The sequence below is a fragment of the Mandrillus leucophaeus genome, unplaced genomic scaffold (genome assembly GCF_000951045.1).
Source record: "Mandrillus leucophaeus isolate KB7577 unplaced genomic scaffold, Mleu.le_1.0 Scaffold187, whole genome shotgun sequence".
NCBI classification, from domain to species: Eukaryota; Metazoa; Chordata; class Mammalia; order Primates; family Cercopithecidae; genus Mandrillus; species Mandrillus leucophaeus.
Window position 1 is genome coordinate 1,519,507 of NW_012101887.1, and position 13,340 is coordinate 1,532,846.

Below are 13,340 nucleotides of genomic sequence, written 5' to 3' on the forward strand. Positions count from 1 at the left end.
ACACAGTCTTCACAAATGCAAGTGTTGCTGATAATGGGGTTGAGGGAGGAAAGTGCTGAGCTTGCTCACTTGCTCAGTCTTTTTTTTTTTGTTTGAGACAGAGTCTCGCTGTGTTGCCCAGGCTGGAGTGCAGTGGCCGGATCTCAGCTCACTGCAAGCTCCGCCTCCCGGGTTCACGCCATTCTCCTGCCTCAGCCTCCCAATGTGTTGCCCAGGCTGGAGGGCAGTGGTACAATCTTGGCTCACTGCAACCTCCGCCTCCTGGATTCAAGCTATTCTCCTGGCTCAGCCTCCTGAGTAGCTGGGATTACAGGTGCCTACCACCACACCCAGCTAATTTTTGTATTTTAAGTAGAGACAGGTTTTGACCATGTTGGTCAGGTTGGTCTCAAACTCCTGACCTCAAGTGATCTGCCCGCCTTGGCCTCCCAAAGTGCTGGAATTACAGGTGTGAGCCACTGCGCTTGGCCAAAACATTAAAAAAAATTAGCTGAACATGGTGGCAGATGCCTGTAGTCCCAGATAGTCCAGAGGCTGAGGCAGGAGGCTCTCTTAAGCCCAAGAGGTTGAGGCTGCCGTGAGCCATAATTGTTCCACTGCACTCCAGCCTGGGCAACGAAGCGAGATCCTGCCTCAATAAATTAAATTAAATTAGATTAAAAACCTTTATTGCCTTGTCTACTTATTATCTATTTATTGAAGCCTGTCTCCTGTTGGAGTGGAGGGAATGAAGAGGTGGGCAGCAAAGTCAAGCTGGTTCATCCATTGATTGGATGTTAAAATCAATGTATATGGAAAGAGGTAAAACAGAGTAAGACATTTAACACATTTTAAAATCCCAGGCAGATGGGAACTAATTTTTTATCCTTTCTCTGCCTCAGTTTTCTTTATTCAAATAATGGGACCAATAGACCTCTGTGTTATTGGGTTATCTAAAGAAATAACTAACAGCAATTAGTGAAGTATAAAACCAAGGGTTGAAATGGGAAATTAGGCTGCATATCCTAATGTCTAAATCACTCCCAGGTTGTGAACTAGGGACAGAGAAAAGTTATCACCCTTTCCAACTAATTAATATTGTCTCATCCTGAGGATTTCCATTTTCAGACCCACCCTCTGGCTCTGACATGTTTATTTCTAATTCTGAGAGCCCAACCGAATAGTCATTGGAGAAGTTTCAGTCCCTGGGAAATTCCAAGAAATATCATTCCATGCACACCACGGACTCTAGAATGGATATTCCTGTGCATTAGCTCACCAGGAAAAGGAACACTCTGCTGTACTCTGCTAGATTTTCTTGCAAGGATTCATGAGCAGATCTGTTTCCGATGCAGAATGTCTGAGCAGAAACAGAAATGATAATCATTTGAAATTGGGGATCACTTGTGACCCATTTTCACAAAGGCCTGAAATTCATCTTTACAGTTCCTTGATTCATTCATGAGACTGCCATTCATCTAGCAGCATCATGTCATGCAGCCCAGCCCAGGTCATTTGAGAGTTTGTTTTAAGTGTCCAGTCTTTAGAAATGTCTCTCCTGTGATCTCCTCTGAAAAGAGGATGGTGGGGTAGACTAGAAGCAACACTGTTTGTGTGTGGATTCCACAATGCCTCTTTAGCAATCCATGTCAGTGTGAGTTAATTTGGTTTATGTAACCCACAAATTATTTTTAGGACTTTGCTCAGGGTCAACTGCTTTATGTGTATTGCAAATCTCCCTTGTTTCATCAGGGAGGTATCTGACACAAAGAGCTCTTTACTTATTTATCAACACCAAGTAACCCATAGCTGTGTCATAATTGGAATACACCCCAATACTCAGCCTCCCGTTTTGGATGTTTCTTTTTCTTTCTTTCTTTCTTTCTTTCTTTCTTTCTTTCTTTCTTTCTTTCTTTCTTTCTTTCTTTCTATTTATTTATTAATTATTATTTTGCGACAGGGTCTCACTCTGCCACCCAGGTTGGAATGCAGTGGCACCATCTCAGCTCACTGCAACCTCAACCTTCCAGGGCTCAGGTGATCCTCCCACCTCAGCCTCCCAAGTAGCTGAGGCTACAGACATGCACAACACACCTGGCTACTTTTTGTAGAGATGGGGTTTCACCACATTGGCCAGGCTGGCCTCAAACTCCTAGGTTCAAGCCATCCACCTGCCTTGGCCTCCCAAAGTATTAGGGTTATATCTGCGTCCAGCCAGATGTTTCTTTTGCAATGCAATTCCCAGTAGCATTCTCTATCTCAGCTTTTACCCTATCTGACTGAGTTCAGGAAGGACTGTTATTTCAGGTCTGCCTATCCTGGTCATTTATGAAGGGTATTACAATGGTCCCATTTTACAGAAAAGGAAACAGTCTTAAGGAGAGGAAAGAATATACCCTAGTTGATGGAGGAAAAGCCAACTAAGTTAGCCAAAAAATTACTGATTCCTTTTGATTAAAAAAAAAAAAAAAAGTCATTTATCTTTGCTTCCAGAGTTTCAGACCCAATGATCTCCTATCTTTCATGTCATCCTCTATAACTGGCTTCCTGCTTAGTTCTCCTCCTCATCAAGTATGGGTTCACATTATTGGGCTTAATTAAAATCACTTGGCAGATTTTTTTCCATATTGTCAATAGCACACATACCTTTGCTCTTTAACCAATCACAGAAGAATTTTCTTATTCTCTATTATCCTTTAGGTACTTAAAAAGAGCTTTAAATAATGTTCAAAGGAAGCCACTATCAATTGCAACTTGAATAATTCATTTGTAAAAAAAATTAAAAATTTGTAGTGAGATATTATAAATTGAAAGTGTTATTGGATCCTTTGTTTCAGAATATTTGCTTGAGGAAATGACCAAGAACTTAAAATCTGTTCTAACATTGACCCCTGAGAGACATAATAAACATGGAAAGAGTGAAGAGTGTGGAATTGTTTAAAACCTGGTTTTGTCAAGGTAGAGATACCTTTACGTTGTATATATTTTCCTCTTCTTTATTAATGGTACAAGCAGATAATTACGTTAAATGTTAAATGACTCCAGGACAATGAGAATTAAATTGGCCTTAATAATAATGTGTCTGATTTTTGCCCACTCTGAAAATATAAGGACATGCCCTCCCTGGGAAAGTTTGAATGGAAAAATTGTCTATCTTTTATTCCTCCCTAAATAGTGGCTTCTTTAATAATAATAATAATGAATATCAAATTTTAAGATGGCTTCCTCTATCATGACTTCAGTTTATATTCCACTTTAGGGAGAAGTTGAAATCTCTGGGAGGTGGTTGCACTCATTAATTATTTGCATTTAACATATATTTGCTGAGTACCTGACGTGTACTAATCAGATACTCTGCTAAATGTTAGGGACAGGCAAATGAGTAAGACATAGGCCTTGGACTTGGACCAAGGAGAAATATGTTTAGAAAAATTAATTAAAGCACACATTTTAGTGAAGAAATTAGGAAAGATTTCATGGTAGAGACAATATTGGATATGGTCCCAGAAGACTGAGTTGCCGTTTATTGCTTGGAAGAGGGAAGAATTATGCAGAAGGGCAGAAGTAAGAAAGTTGGACATTTTAAGTTCAGGAGGTAAATATCTCAAAGTATTTCAAGGTAAATGACAACTTGTCTTAGAGTTTTATAAAATTCGAAGCCAAAGTTCATCAGTAAATTTTCTTTTCTCCAGTGCTATAAGAAATCTAGTTTGTTATAACAGTGATGTCATTTTAATCTGAGGCACTGTCTAATTGCTTCAATGGCCAGACTTAAATAGTCTTTTCACAATATTTTTTCTCTTAAATTTCTGGTGGGCCAAAGAGATGCCAGTAGAGGAGTGAGTTGAAATTAGGAGATCTGAATGGTGACAGAGACTGGTCACTTTTTCCCCAAACACGCTCATCAAAGAGCATGTTGTAAGATGCTTGAGCACTGTAATGTAGATGCTGTTCTAAGACTTCATAGAATTGGACACTGATGCCTAAAGTTAGTGAGTGTAAACCTTGGGATTGAGAGCGGCTTTTTAAATTCACATGGAATCATAGAAGTTAGGCAGGGGTGCAATGATACAAAACTGGAGGCCTTGTTCTGTTCTAAATGATTATATATGATAGTGAGGAGGGCTCTTTCTATCAGCAGACATTTTGGCATGATTTGACATGGTTGTACATTTTAATGTTTTTTTCACTTTCCTTATGAGCCCTTTTTTATTTTTTATTTTTATTTTTTGAACTACCCATCCATATCTACAGCCTATTTTTCTCTTTTTTTTAAATGTATTATTATTTTTTGAGACAAGAGTCTCGCTCTGTTACCCAGGCTGGAGTGCAGTGGTGCAGTCTTGCCTTACTGCAAGCTCCGCCTCCCAGGTTCAAGCAATTCTCCTGCCTCAGCCTCCCGAGTAGCTGGGACTACAGGCGCAAACCACCATGCCCAGCTGATTTTTTTATTTTTAGTAGAGACGGGATTTCACCATGTTGGCCGGGCTGGTCTCGAACTCCTGACCTCAGGTGATCCACCCACCTCGGCCTCTCAAAGTGCTGGGATTACAGGTGTGAGCCACCATGCCTGGCCTCACTTTCATTACGATATAGGTGATCAAGTATCACTTTACCTCAAATCACTCACTTTAGGTATCTCCATGCATTCATTCAAATAGACTTCTATAGAACAAATTCTTAGGCACTGAGGATAAGAAAGGAAAGAAAGAGAGAGAGCGAGAGGGAGGTAGGGGAGAAAGTAGGGAAGAAGGAAGGAAAGAGGGAGGGAAGGAAAGAAAGAAAAGAAAGAAAAATATCCCTGCACTTAAGGTGCTCTTACTGTGGGATTGTGAAGAGTATGTTAACGTGCTGAAAGGTAGTCTGAAGACTTTATAAACTATGCTCACTTTTGGAAGGTACTGTAGCAGTGACAGTGGTTAAGGATTAAGATTAAGAGAAATCACTTCAGTGGAAATTGTACCCTATATAGTCATTTGAAACGTAGCTCCTTTAGAATGTGCAAACTTTCTTCTCATCAAATGCAGGATCATTTAATCATCACAACTTCAGTAGTCTGGAAATGTCAGCATGCCATGAAAGTTGGTGTTCAAGAACATGACTGGAAAAATACTTCAACCCTCAGTCCACTTGGATGAAGCCAAGGAATCCACTATCTTTTCTATTCCAGCTGTACCTGTCAAAGTAATTTATCAGAATTAGTGCTCTTTTTGATGATGTAATAGTGAGCCGACACATAATTTTACTATATCTGATAAGCAAATTATTAGCTCATGCCAGAACAAAAAGGAGAGACATTGCCACTCAAAATTGATTATTTTACGTAACACAGGGACCACCCATAGACTACACAGGATTATCACAGAACTTCAGAAATTCTTGAATCTCATTTTGAGAACCACTTTTCCATTGTACTTTATTCTGGTGTTTTCTTGGATAGCATATATCTGGGATATATAGCCAGAAAGTTTATGCTTCTAGTAAGGCCAGAGATAGAAACTTGAGCTGTGTGGATACAGGAATACTTCAGAAAAGCCTCAGGCTAATATAGTCAGACTTTACTCACTGGATTGCCTGGAAATAATTTTTAGTCGGTGTTATGAACTGAATGTTTTCGTCGCTCTGTGAGGCAATAGCAAGAAGGTGGCAGTCTGCAAGCCAGGAAGAGAGCCCTCAGCAGAAACCAAATGGGCCAACACTTAAATCTCAGACTTCCCGCCTTCAGAACTGTAAGAAAATTAATTTCTGTTATTAAAGCCACCCAGTCTATCGTATTTTGTTATGGCAGCCCAAGCAGACCAGTACAATCAGAATAGGGTTTTTTAGGGGAAAGTAGAAAGTTGCTTTTTATTCAATGTGATGTTTAGCATTCCGGCCATATGTGCACATCTTATAAGAGATGCTAAATCAGTTTTTGGATTACTTTTCAAGAAGCCTAAAATGAGTCTGGGTTTTCTACGACTTTGGTAGATAAACATGCAATAGAGAAAAAGTTCACCTCATTTAAATTTTTCCTTTTTCCCCTTTTTACCTGTCTCTACTACCAAATAGTTGTCATCACTGCAGTAGTCTTTGGGCACATGCATAAACTACACACAGACACATACACACACAGACACACACACACACACACACACTCACACACACACGCAGACTCCCATGCATATGCTCCCTGACGATGCCATGAATTTTAGGAGTTTGCCTATTTAATTGCCACTGATTTAAATTGATTTCAAAATGAAATGAAACAAATTAAGTAATCTTTAGGTTTTATTTCATCCAATCACCAAGCAAGAGCAGTAACCTTAATTAAAAGAATGGTGGTATGGCCTAGATTTCCTATCTAGCAAGGAGATTTATGGCTTAAATGACATCAAAAAAATGAACCAATAGGGTACTATTTGTGATTCTATGTTAAAAAGGGGGAAATATTTTACAAGACTCATGAGCCATTATTTTAAATCCTTTTGTAAATATGACTTAGTTCATCGTCTTTTCTGATTATATTTATGTTAACTCCCAAGTAGAACTTCTGCTTCCTTTTTTGAAATGCCACCAACAGCAGTACCATTTTCACTAATACAAACAATGTTTATAGTGCCCAGAAATGGTATTAGGAATATAGGACTCTTTCATTATTTGTAAACTAGACATTCCTCAAAGAGGTGCCCTATTTAGTTCTAGTTTAGCTTTTTGAACAAAACCATTTAAATATTATAATTCTTAAGTTCTTCATGAAATTTTCATATTTCTATAATAATTGTCATTAGGTAGATAAAAGAATATTATAATTTTTATTTCTAAAAAATATAATTTGCATACCTAAATGGATTAGGAATTATATTATAGATTTATAATACAAAACAATTTTGGCTTTTTAGGTCAGTGATGGGTTCACTAAATTCTTAGGAACGTAACTATAACTTTGTTTGTACTGAAGTTTTATCTTTAGAAGACTAAAATATTTTAACTCCATGAAACATCTAAGCAAGACATTATTGTGTGGTGCTTAGGAAGAAGAATTTGGAGAAGATTAACTGAGTTTAAACCCTAACTTTACTAACTACATAACCTTGGGAAAGTCACCAGGGCTTTCTCTTACATTGATTCCATATTTGTAAAATGGGGATATTAATAAATTTGTTCTCACAAGTTTGCTTTGATGATTAAATTAGTAAAGATTTGTTACAGAGAACAGCAAAATAAAAGTGTTCACTCTTGGTAATAGGCATTACACAGCAGTCAACGAAAGTTTGAGAAGGAAAAAAATAAAAAATATGCACTGTCTGGCACAACCAAATGGAAAGGAGTCTTAGAGGTCCTAAATTATGACGTACACTGTTACATCCACTGCAGGAACCAGGATATTAACTACAGATGTTATTGAGTCTTCCTAATTCAGCATCTTTTCTCAGTAATACCTGAAGACAATGTTTATAACACTTAGAGATGATAAAAAGATAACTAAGACTTATTAAGAATAACGGAGTAAACTGCTTTGACTTCCATCTTTATTATCTAGGGTTCTCTGGTCTTCAAAGTTGATACACTTGGCATTTGACCCCTTTTCTCTGACATGTTTAGCTATTGATCCATTTGATTATTCTTTCTGTCTTAATTTAGTCCAAACTTGGATCATCATCTTTCTTCTTTGTCACCTACTCCTTTCTGTTCTTTCTGCTGCTCACCATAATCCCACCTTTCGCAAACTCAAGATGACTTTTTTTCAAGGAATATATGCTCTCCCACCTCACCTGGTTGCTTATATCCAGCTGTGCTGCTTCTAGTAGCATAAGAGATGCACCATGTGTCATTGGAGTGAATGATGGTTACTGTTCTGCTAGTTCTCAATGGTAACAACCTTAGGTGATTCCTCACCAGTACCTTCAATGAAGGTAGGGAGGAACGGTTTTATGGTAGGACATGCCAGTTTAAAGGTAGTGATCGGATCTTCCTACTTAAAATCATGAGTAGCAGAAGAGAGAACCACGTATCTTGGGATCTGAACTGGTGACCTAAACATGAGTTTCAGCACCTGTTAAATACCCCAGAGCTATTCCAGCTCTTAAATTGATTCTTTGCTGCTCATTTGAAAACAAACATTAAGGAGGAGAAAAAGGGCATGCTGAACACCAAGCATGAATTAAAGACCTTTAGAAAATTTGATATTTACTTGCCCAAGCATGCACAATGGAAGACTTGTCTTATTGAATTCATACTGTATCAAAATGACTTCTCAGAAAACACCTGTTGAAAAAAAGCATTTGTTCAAAAGAGAGTAATTTAGATAAGGGAAGTAAGAAGGCCTAAAGATGGTGACAAGTCCATGCCTTTGTATTAGTCTGTTTTCACACTGCTTTAAGAATTACCTGAGATTGGGTAAATTATAAAGGAAAGAGGCTTAATTGACTCAGTTCTGCATGGTTGGGGAGATCTCAGGAAACTTACAATCATAGCAGAAGGTAAAGAGGAAGTGAGAACATCTTACATGGTGGCAGGAGAGAGCAAAGAAGGAAGTGCCACACTTTTAAACCATCAGATCTTATGAGAACTCACTCACTATCATGAGAACTGCATGGGGAAAACTGCCCCCATGATCCAGTCACCTCTCACCAGGTCCCTCCTTCCACATGTGGGGATTAAAATTCAAGATAAGATTTGGGTAGGGATACAGAGCCAAAGCATATAACTCCACCCCTGTTCCTTCCAAAATCTCATGTCCTTTTCACGTTTCAAAATCAATCGTGCCTTCCCAACAGTCCTCCAAAGTCTTAGCTCATTTTAGTATTAACTTAAAAGTTCAAGTCCAAATCTCATCTGAGACAAGGCAAGTTCCATCTGAGGCAAGGCAAGTCTCTTCCACCTATGAGTCTGTAAAATTAAAAATAAATAAATAAATAAATAAATAAATAAATAAATAAATAAACAAACAGGATAGTTACTTCCAAATACCATGGGGGTACAGGCAATATTACCATTCCAAAAAGGAGAAATTGTTCAAAACAAAAGGGCTACAGGCCCCATGCAAGTCTGAAATCCAGCAAAGTAGCCATTAAATTGTAATGCTCCAAAATAAACTCCTTTGACTCCATGACTCATATTCAGGCAATGCTGATGCAGGAGGTGGGCTCCCAAAACCTTGGGCAGCTGTTCTTTTGTGGCTCTGAGGGTACAGGCCCCACGGCTGCTTTTATAGGCTGATGTTGAGTGCCTGTGGCTTTTCCAGGCACACAGTGCAACATGTTGGTGGATCTACCATTCTTGGGTATGGAGGATGGTGGCCCTCTTCTCACAGTGGTAGTCTGCCGTGCCCCAGTGGGGACTCTGTGTGGGGTCTCCAATCGCACATTTCCCCTTTGCACTGCCCTAGTAGAAGTTCTACATGAGGGCTCTGCCCTTGCAGCAGACTTCTGCCTGGACATCCAGGTGTTTTCATACAACGTCTGAAATCAAGGCAGAGGCTCCCAAAGCTCAATTCTTATCTTTTGCACACACACAGGTCCAACACCATGTGGAAGACACCAAGACTTGGGACTTGCACCCTCTGAAACAATGGCCTGAGCTGTATGTTGGTCTCTTTTAGCCACAGCTGAAACTGAAGCAGCTGGGATGCAGAGTGCCATGTCTCGAGGTTGCACAGAGCAGTGGGGCCCTGGGCCCAACCCATGAAACCATTTTTCCCTCCCAAGCCATGAAGATCTCTGAAATGGCCTGGAGACATTTTCTCCATTGTCTTAGCAGAAATTCTGCCAGTCTCTTTGCTAAAACATAGCAAGAGTAGCATTTGCTCCAGTTCCCAATAGGTTCCTCATCTCCATCTGAGACCACAACAACCTGCACTTCAATGTCCATATCACTATCAGCATTTTGGTCATAACCATTCAACAAGTCTCTAGGAAGTTTCAAACTTTCGCACATCTTCCTGTCTTCTTCTGAGTCCTCTAAGCTCTTCCAATGTCTGTCTGTTACCCAGTTCCAAAGTCACTTTTACATTTTCAGGTTATTTTTATAACAATGCCTCTCTCCTGGTACCAATTTTCTGTATTAGTCTGTTTTCATACTGCTATAAAGAACTACCTGAAGCTGCATAATTTATAAATGGAAGAGATTTAATTGACTCACAGTTCAGCATGGTTGGAGAGGCCTCAGGAAACTTTCAATCATGGCAGAAGGTGAAGGGGAAGCAAGACATATCTTACATGATGGCAGGAGAAAGAGAGCAAAGAAGGAGGTGCCACACTTTTAAACCATCAGAGCTTGTGAGAACTCACTCACTATCATGAAAGCAGCATGGAGAAAACAATCCCCATGATCCAATCACCTCCTACCAGGTCCCTCCGTCGACACATGGCGATTACAATTTGAGATGAAATTTGGGTGGGGACACAGAGCCAAACCATAACACCCTTCATCCATTCCTGTATCCTTTTTTCATTGAAACTCAAGTAAAATAACCCAGGGAGTATAATATTGTGGTGCGGTGGAAATAACTCTATCATGATGCCAGGGTGTGGGTTCAAGGTTTGTTATCTAGAAAAGTAATTTATTTCTCTGAATTTCAACATCTATTCCTATGAAGAGGTAATAATATCTACTTTACAGAACAGCTGTAAAGATTAAATTAGAACTTTGTATGTTGCTTTAAAAATATTTGTTATTTTATTGTTTATTTTATAAACAAAAATTAATTTTGGTGGTATGGATCTGAATAATTAGGATCCCAAAATGTTGTTTTCTATTAAACTATATGGATATTTTTGACTTTTCTTCCCCAGAAATTCATAATCTTCATGTCTTCTGCTCTGCAGTGTGTGAAGTACAAAGAACTCAAACATAGGAACATAAAAAATTTGAATTCACACTCTGGCTAAGGTGCTCTGGATTCACTTAGCAGTTAGTGCTAGTCAAGTCTTGTATCCTTGGTTTTCCTTTCCATAATATGAAGTTAGCAATACCTACTTTGCAGAGTTTTAGAAAGGATTGTTGGTAATGTATGAAGGTGCTTAGCGCAGTGAATAGTTCATAGTAAACAATGATTGTAAATTATATTGGGATTCTTTTCTTTTTGATATGCCTTCATATTATCATCAAAAATATGGGTTTGTCTATGTTCGTAACTACTTTATAGGTCTTCAAGCATTGTGCTTATTTGGTGGTAAATGCTGACAAGATTGTACCTTGAAAAACAGGATCATTTGCATTGATAAAAATTATTTAAAAATTAAATATCTCAAAGTTCTTTTCCTTTCAGATAGTGTAGTTGGAAATTCTTTAGAAACTCAAGTTCTGTAAGGGACACAGACATTTTAGGTCATGGTTACTGCCTTCAGGAAACTTATACCCTGGTCGGAGGCATTGTTTTCACTAGTATCTCTGTCCAGTGAAATGATATCTTTGTATAGTGACTGGGCTGTGAGGTAAGAAAAGGAAAAATGCTTTCAGAGATTAGACTGATGTCTTTAAAGTCATTCTTCGGTCAATGGAGATGAGTCGTGGGGAATCGGGTAGCAGGGAGGCAGACAGGGCATGAAAGTCTGCTAACTTTATATTATGTGTCAAGCGCGGTACTAGGCAATTCACATCCATTGTTTTAGTTCATCCTAAAAATAATACTATGAGATGGATTGTAAAATATTGACTTTATGCTAAAAAATATAGTAACCTCAGGAAGGTGAAACAACCTTGTCTAAGATGACATACCCAATAAGTGTTGGAAATGGGATTTCAATCGTTAATAGGGGGAGATTAGAAAGTGGGTTTTATTCAATTTAATTGAAAAATCTTTATAAAATTTAAGTATCTCACCATCTCCAAATATTCCTTAATTTATCTCCTGGATTTCCTCCTTTTCTTCTCTGTTGGGCCCCCACTGAGTTCAACGCTAGTTTGTGGAACCCTCTGATCAGGGCAAGAGTTATAGCCATTCTTACAGTGCACATGGCCCAAACGGCTTATTTTTTAATCTGTGTACTTTTAGCAAGGAGAAAAACTGACAGTTATTTCAGATGTGCTAGTCTTTGGTATCAAATAGAAAGAAACTCATTCAGCATAATTTATTGTAAAAATGTTGTACGGAATATACCACAATTAAGATACACAATTCAATCATTTATCCTTTCACTTAACGAATATGAGTGATCATTGCTCCCACCCCCTAGTCACAAAACTTTATAAAGCAGTTTTAGATAATCAGTACAGTCAGCTGCATGTAGCAGAAAATCAAATTAACATGGCCTAGCTGAAAATAATTTTTTGTGTAAAAAGAAATCTGATGATGGACAATTCGAGACAGGCAGAAGAAGGGTGAAGAGATCATGAGTCCATCACTTTTTAAAAGTGATTTTAGGTGTCCCAATTAGCAACTTCGGCTTGCATCTCGTTGGTCAGAATCCATCACATGGCCACTCCTGGCTGCAAGGAGAGCTGTGTTGTGGTTTGGAATGTAAAAATTGTAAGGAAAAGAAAAATATTATCAGAGAGGCAGAAGGAAGTCTTTCTAAAATATCAAGAATTTTAGTTAGCCTCTATAAAAGCAACTCAATAGCATGAAAACAAATAACCTGATTAAAAAATGGAAAAAGGCCCAAATAGACATTCTTTAGTAGAAGACATACAAATGGCCAACAGGTACTATATATGAAAAAAACATTCAACATCACTAATCACACAGGAAACACAAATGAAAAAAAAACACAAGATATCACTTCACATCTATCAGGGTGACTATTATCCAAAAAAAAAAATAACCCAAGATAACAAGTATTAGTGAGGATGTGGAGACAAGAGAACCCTTGCATACTTTTGATGTAATTTAAATTAGTACAGCAGTTACAGAATCCACAAGGAAGTTCATCGAAAACCTCAAAATAGAACTACCATATGATCCAGCAATTTCACTACTGAATATACATCCAAAGAAAAAGGAAATTGATATGTTGACAATACAGCTGCACTCCCATGTTTATTGCAGCACTATTCACAATAGCCAATATATGGAATCAATCTAAATGTCCATTAACAGTGGAATGAATAAAGAAAATGTGGTATATACATACACAATGGAATACTACTCAGTCATAAAAAAAGGAAATCCTGTCATTTCTGACAACATGGATTAACTTGGAGGGCATTATGTTAAGTAAAATAAGCCAGGCACAGACAGACAAGTACTACATGATCTGTTACATGTGGAATCTAAAAAAGATGATTTCATAGAAGTGGAGAGTGTAAGCCTGGGCGCAGTGGCTCACACTTGTAATCCCAACACTTTGGGAGGCTGAGGCAGGTGGATCACCTGAAATCAGCAGTTTGAGACCAGCCTGGCCAATGTGGTGAAACCCCATCTCTACTAAAAATACAAA

General features: G+C 38.4%; 2 long non-coding RNA genes across 2 annotated transcripts in view; one reads left to right on the forward strand and one right to left on the reverse strand.

The window, feature by feature from the left end:
* The window catches only part of LOC105538206, a 30,565-nt gene that overhangs the window by 13,080 nt on the left and 4,145 nt on the right, over positions 1–13,340 (reverse strand). The window contains exons 3-5 of the long non-coding RNA XR_001005856.1: positions 8,157–8,226; positions 7,734–7,863; positions 4,869–5,155 (exon numbers count right to left, since the gene is read on the reverse strand). This is a non-coding gene — a long non-coding RNA (uncharacterized LOC105538206). The remainder of the gene's footprint in view (positions 1–4,868; positions 5,156–7,733; positions 7,864–8,156; positions 8,227–13,340) is intronic.
* LOC105538205 overlaps positions 1–13,340 on the forward strand; it is a 27,067-nt gene that overhangs the window by 11,998 nt on the left and 1,729 nt on the right. The gene's annotated exons all lie outside the window — the stretch shown is intronic.